Here is a 6,000-nt window from a genome sequence, read left to right on the forward strand (position 1 = left end):
GTCATGACAAAAGATGGAGAAATAATGGAAACCAGCGACATACTTTATTTTGGGGGGGCTCCAAAATCACTGCAGATGGTGACTGCAGCCATAAAATTAACAGTTGCTTTCTCCTAGGAAGAAAAGTTATGACCAATCTAGACAGCATATTAAAAAGCAGAGACACTACTTTGCCAACAAAGGTCTGTCTAGTCAAAGCTATGGATTTTCCAATAGTCATGTATGGATGTGAGAGTTAGACTATAAAGAAAGCTGGGTGCTGAAGAACTGATGCTTTTGAACTGTGGTGTTGGAGAAGACTCTTGAGGGTCCCTTGGACAGCAGGGAGATCCAACCAGTCCATCCTAAAGGAAATAAGTTCTGAATGTTCATTGGAAGGACTGATGTTGAAGCTGAAACTCCAATACTTTGGCCACCTGATGTGAAGAACTGACTCACTTGAAAAGACCCTGATGCTGGTAAAGATTAAAGGCGGGAGGAGAAGAGAACAACAGAGGATGAGAAGGCTGGATGGCATCACCGACTCAATGGACATGAGTTTGAGTAAACTCCGGGAGTTGGTGATGCACAGGGAGGCCTGGAGTGCAGCAGTCCATGGGGTCGCAAAGGGTTGGACATGACTGAGCGACTGAACTGAACTGGTTTAATCCTCTCAGACAAGCCAAGGAGTTGGGAACCATTATCCCAATTTTGATGATGAAGAAACTCAGCAGGGAGAGATCAGATAACACAGCTAACAATAAGTAGAAGACCTAGACCTTACTTCCATGATCACAGAGATTACATTTTTTCCTACTCTTCTGACTGCTTCTCTGTCTTCTCTCTTCCTCCTCATTCCATCCCCATTCACTGGTGATGATCCCCCAAACTACCCTTCTCCAGATCAAATTCTAGTCACCTCTGCTTTTCTTTGTCATTTCTTAAATTCAAATTTTCTAGTACTGAACACATTATCTTTTTTGACCAACCACTTCCCCTTCTCACATCATCCTCTGTTTCTCAGGGTAGAAACTTTGATTTTCTCTTCTCTTTCCTGAGCTGTTATATCTCCTTCCTTAAATCTCACATTTGTCCCTTCCTGTCATCCAAAACCACGATGCCTTAACCCTTAACAGCTTCTTCTCCATCTCACCCTTGTGGCTTAACTGGTAAAGAATCCACCTGCAATGTGGGAGACCTGGGTTTGATCCCTGGGTTGGGAAGATGCCCTGCAGAAGGGAAAGGGTACCCACTCCAGTATTCTGGCCTGGAGAATTCTATGGACTGTATAGTCCATGGGGTCACAAAGAGTCAGACATGACTGAGTGACTCTCACTTTCACTTTTCTCCATCTCACCAATTCCAGCATCTCTCTCCCTCAGTGGATCTTCTGTTCCAGGATCAGCCACAGTTTTTTTTTTTTTTTTTAATATCATACTACAGAAAGGCAACACATTCCTCTGTCTTTCAGAGTTCTCCAAAACCTATGCCAACTCTCCTCATCCAGCTTTATTTTCCACCAGCTTCCCCAAAGATGATTTCCTTTTTCCTCTCTGTGTTTCTTCCTTTTATTTTCCAATAACTACTTTGCCACTGAACTACCACCTTGACTATTAAAATAATCACTCAACCAATACCCTGCTTCCAGTCTGTCCTTGCTTTCATTCCTTTTTTAAAAAACTCATTCATCCAACAAGATACAGTAACAATACTAGGGATGTAAAAATGGCTAAAATACAACTTAGATCTCAAGAAATGCACAGTCTAACAGGGAGAATACAGAGGGACACATATAGACCTTTTTACTTCAAGCCCTATTATAGTAAAAGTATGTATAAACTCCTGTGAAAACCCAAGGGAAAAAAATTATCTCAAAGGTGATGGGAAAACCTTCACTGAAAAAATGAAATCTGATAAATAGATGCTCAAGCTGGATTTAGAAAAGGCAGAGGAACCAGAGATCAAATTGCCAACATCCACTGGATCATCAAAAAAGCAAGAGAGTTCCAGAAAAATATCTATTTCTGTTTTATTGACTGGAATATCTGGCAGCACTCAGAGCCTTTGACTGTGTGGATCACAACAAACCATGGAAAATTCTTAAAGAGATGGGAATACCAGACTACCTGACCTGCCTCCTGAGAAATCTGTATGCAGGTCAAGAAACAACAGTTAGAACTGGACATGGAACAACAGACTGGTTCCAAATCGGGAAAGAAGTACGTCAAGGCTGTATATTGTCACCCTGCTTATTTAACTTCTATGCAGAGTACATCATGAGAAATGCTGGACTGGATGAAGCACAAACTAGAATCAAGATTGCTGGGGGAACTATCAATAACCTCAGATATGCAGATGACACCACCCTTACGGTAGAAATTGAAGAAGAACTAAAAAGCCTCTTGATGAAAGTGAAAGAGGAGAGTGAAAAAGTCGGTTTAAAACTCAACATTCAGAAAACTAAGATCATAACAGCTGACCTCATCACTTCATAGATGGGGCAAATAGATGGCAGACTTTATTTTTTTGTGCTCCAAAATCACTGCATATGGTGACTGAAGCCATGAAATTAAAAGATGCTTGCTCCTTGGCAGAAAAGTTATGACCAACCTCAGTTCAGTTCAGTTCAGTTCAGTCACTCAGTCGTGTCCGACTCTTTGCGACCCCATGAATCGCAGCACGCCAGGCCTCCCTGTCCATCACCAACTCCCGGAGTTCACTCAAACTCATGTCCATTGAGTCAGTGATGCCATCCAGCCATCTCATCTTCTGTCATCCCCTTCTCCTCCTGCCCCCAATCCCCCCCAGCATCAGAGTCTTTTCCAATGAGTCAACTCTTCGCATGAGGTGGCCAAAGTACTGGAGTTTCAGCTTTAGCATCATTCCTTTGAAAGAAATCCCAGGGCTGATCTCATTCAGAATGGACTGGTTGGATCTCCTTGCAGTCCAAGGGACTCTCAAGAGTCTCCTCCAACACCACAGTTCAAAAGCATCAATTCTTCGGCACTCAACTTTCTTCACAGTCCAACTCTCACATCCATACATGACCACTGGAAAAACCATAGCCTTGACTAGACAGACCTTAGTCAGCAAAGTAATATCTCTGCTTTTGAATATGCTATCTAGATTGGTCATAGTTTTTCCTCCAAGGAGTAAGCGTCTTTTAATTTCATGGCTGCAGTCACCATCTGCAGTGGTTTTGGAGCCCCCCAAAATAAAGTCTAACACTGTTTCCCCATGTATTTCCCATGAAGTGATGGGACCGGATGCCATGATCTTCGTTTTCTGAATGTTGAGCTTTAATGACCAACCTAGACAGAATATTAAAAAGCAGAGACATTACTTTGCCAACAAAGGTCCGTCTAATCAAAGCTATAGTTTTTCCAGTAGTCAGATATGGATGTGAGAGTTGGACTATAAAGAAAGCTGAGTGCCCAAGAATTGATGCTTTTGAACTGTGGTGTTGGAGAAGACTCTTGAGAGTCCCTTGGACAGCAAGGAGATCCAACCAGTCCATCCTAAAGGAAATCAGTCCTGAATATTCATTGGAAGGACTGATGTTGAAGCTGAAACTCCAATACATTGGCCACCTAATGCAAAGAACTGACTCAATGGAAAAGACCCTGATGCTGGGAAAGATTGAAGGCTGGAGGACAAGGGGATGACAGAGGATGAGATGGTTGGATGGCATCACTGACTCAATGGACATGAGTTTGAGTAAACTCCAGGAGTTGGTGATGGACAGGGAGGCTTGGTGTGCTGCAGTCCATGGGGTCGCAAAGAGTTGGACACAACTGAGCAACTGAACTGAACTGATGAACAGATTTCATGGGGACAAACATTTCCTAGGGCTGTCTGTGGAGTCTATTCCAGGGGACAAAAGTATATTAAAGACTCTAATATATTCAGACCGTTTGGACTCTGCCTACTATGTATATAATGTGTACAGAGAGCATGGAGGCAGAATATGTGATTGAAAGATAAAGGGATATATTTTGAAAAGTCTCACATGTGTTAAGCAATTTTTACTTTATCCCCTGGATAATGAAAAAAATGTCTTTTTAAGTAAGGGGAGTGAGGGTTGGCAGGGAGGGAGCCAGGTGATCTGATCAGATTTATATGTTACAAAAATTATGCTGGTGAATCAGGCAATAGTTCTAAATCTAACTTATGACAACAGCAGTAAGAATAGGAAGACACGGATCTTGAAGCCAAATCAGTGGGGTGCAATGACTAGTTAAATGTAGAGGCTGTGGGAGACAGTCCAGAAGCTTTTAATCTATGCTGCTGAGTAGGTGGTGATACCTTTGACTACAGAAGGAAATACAGAGGGAGAAACAAGTTTGGTAGAGAAAATGAATTTGGGCTATGACCTGCTGAAATGGTGTTGACCAACTGACACTGGGTCCAACATGCAGTTAGAACTCTTTAGAGAGGTCCTGGGCAAAGACGAGTTGACCATGTGACCTAGCTCCCTTTATTCTGATTCTTTTATTCTTACCAGATGACTTTCTGATATTAGCTTTTCAAATCGTATTTCGTGTTTTTATTTGCTTGGCAATTCTACTTTCGGCCCTAACTTCAGAACCCCAAATTGTGGTTTATCGGCCATTCTTTTCTGTGTTTAGGCATCTTGTAAGATCAAAAGAGGGTTGATTAGAATAGGTAAAATCAAATTCCTGAATTTGTAAAGTTTAGTACTATCTTTAACCATCCACCATTTTCAGAGACAGAGCCCTCTCACCCCGACTCTCACCCCCAGGGTTTTGCCTCAACAGCCAGCCAACCTATCTTTAACATTACTTTTAAATTACAGGTATGATAAACAGCAAGGTCCTACTGTATAACAGAGGGAACTAAATTCAGTATCTTGTGATAAACCATAATGGAAAAGAATATAAAAAAGATATAAGTGAATCCCTTTGCTTAACATTGTAAATCAACTATACATCAATTAAAAATTAAACTTTAGGTGTGAAAATCATGAAAACTTAGAAGTAGATCTGTTTTTTGAAGTTTACCTCTATAATATATGTGGAAAATGGATTTTGAAGCATATCATGCTATTAATATAAGTAACATTTAACCTATATAGAAAACAAACTATACAAACCCCTTAGTAAGAGTCACCTAAGTCAAAAAAATGTATTAAATATAAATGAACCCTCAGCTGCCGAGGCAAGTTTTAACAGCCTGTCCATCTGAGAGTTTTCATTACCCATCCATGTGTATTGGGAGTATGTAAGGCAGTAACAAAACAATGGCTCTAAAATTCAGCTATCAGCAATTCACAGGGGCCTGAAACACAGCTGCCGTGAAGTCAGGCAAACAGGGCAAAGGAGTGAAGTGGTACATTGCAACCAGATGCACCTGCCCTAAGAAAGGGCAGAGCCACTACTTACGGAAGGCTGACTGAGTGCTGCCAGATATTCCAGTCTTTTCAAGGAGCCATAAGCCAGACTCCATATAAAATTTTCAGATTTTAAAAGACATCATGTGATCACAACTATGATTTAGGATTACATTTTAAGTACTATTACAAGTAGAAAAGAGAAATGAGAGGTTAAAATAATGAAGAAGTGTTCAACAAATTTGTGCTAGATAAAAGATAAACCGAAAAATAATCTGAGTGAAGGAATACTGAAGTATTAAAATCAAGACCTCAATTGGGATAAATAAATAAAAATAAAAACATTATGTGGCCCTTTGTTCTAGCTGTTCCAAATTAATGAAATCTTATACCAATTTAATTCATGTTACATTGGATAGCTAATGAAGCTGAAACTGTTAACTACATTTTAAATTTTCAATGTTCAACATTAACTGTGATTTTAGAGATAAACTTCTATCCCAGGCATAATAATCTGATATTAATGTATAAAAAGTTATCTAAATAAATTTCCATCCCAAGCATAATAATATTTATGTATAAATATCTAATCATATGTTAATATATTAATATCTAATAATTTCAGTCTCGATGCTGCCAAACATTTTGTAAGAAGTCAAAGAGGAATGGAC

Source organism: Oryx dammah, unplaced genomic scaffold, assembly GCF_014754425.2.
Source record: "Oryx dammah isolate SB20612 unplaced genomic scaffold, SCBI_Odam_1.1 HiC_scaffold_4, whole genome shotgun sequence".
Taxonomy (NCBI): domain Eukaryota; kingdom Metazoa; phylum Chordata; class Mammalia; order Artiodactyla; family Bovidae; genus Oryx; species Oryx dammah.